Raw genomic sequence first — 1,008 nt, forward strand, 5'->3', positions numbered from 1 at the left:
AACCCTGACTATTCTATGATTCTATGTTTCTGTCTTACTGTTATGGGCTCATGGTGGTTATGCCCACGCAGAGATAACAGTCAAAAGGGAACAGAAGACTAGGCGGTTTTCCTATTGTTGCATTCTTTATGGCTTTTCCTCTAAAACTAGATTGATCCAACTGTTGTGGAGATAATACTCATAGAAATGGATCTCTTATCTTATCTAGACTAGCAATTCTTGTGCTCCTGCCCTCAACATGGTAAGCAAGCAAACAATCCAGTGAGAAAGAGTATTTACTCTTCTAGGAGCATGAGCTACTGACTAAAAGCAGCCTGTTCTACTTACAGAAAAGTGTGGTGTTCCTGCTCATGGCAGGGGGGGTGGAACTAGATGATCTTAAGGTCCTTTCCAAGCCAAACTAATCTATGATTCTATGATTCTATGAAAATGTTAAGTTATAACTTTCATTTGTTCATGAAAGAAGTGTTTGCTCATGAGGTAAAGCCCTCATGAGTTGCTGAGGGGCCTTTGTTCGATTCCATTTGTTCGAATCCATTAGTGCCCACAGTAATCACCCAACTAAAGGGTCCCATTCTTAAAACCTGTAGCATTTAAACCCTGAGACAGAAAGACAGAGGAACACTTGATGTAAACTCTCCACATAACAATCAGATCAGAAATAGTTTGGTACACCTGAAGAAATCAGAATGATTTTTTTCTATACTGTGCCTGTGTGAATGACAGCACTTTGATTTTCACATGGATCTCCAGGCTGCCATGTCTAATATGATGTCTGATTCATCATGTCTGACATTCTTTTGCTCTTTCCACGGTTTGTTTCTTTGTTTGGTTTTTTTTTTTTAAACTAAAATTTAAAGCTGACAGCTGGCAGCACACCTGAGATATTTCTGTCTGTCAGTATCAGCTATATCAAAGCCAGAGTAAGGGTTGAGTGTGTGAAAGTGGGAGAGGAAATAGATTTTGGTACGGAGCAGGAAGGACAAAAAAATTCTGATAATTCCTTCT

Source organism: Nestor notabilis, unplaced genomic scaffold (genome assembly GCF_000696875.1).
Source record: "Nestor notabilis isolate BGI_N333 unplaced genomic scaffold, ASM69687v1 scaffold4588, whole genome shotgun sequence".
NCBI classification, from domain to species: domain Eukaryota; kingdom Metazoa; phylum Chordata; class Aves; order Psittaciformes; family Psittacidae; genus Nestor; species Nestor notabilis.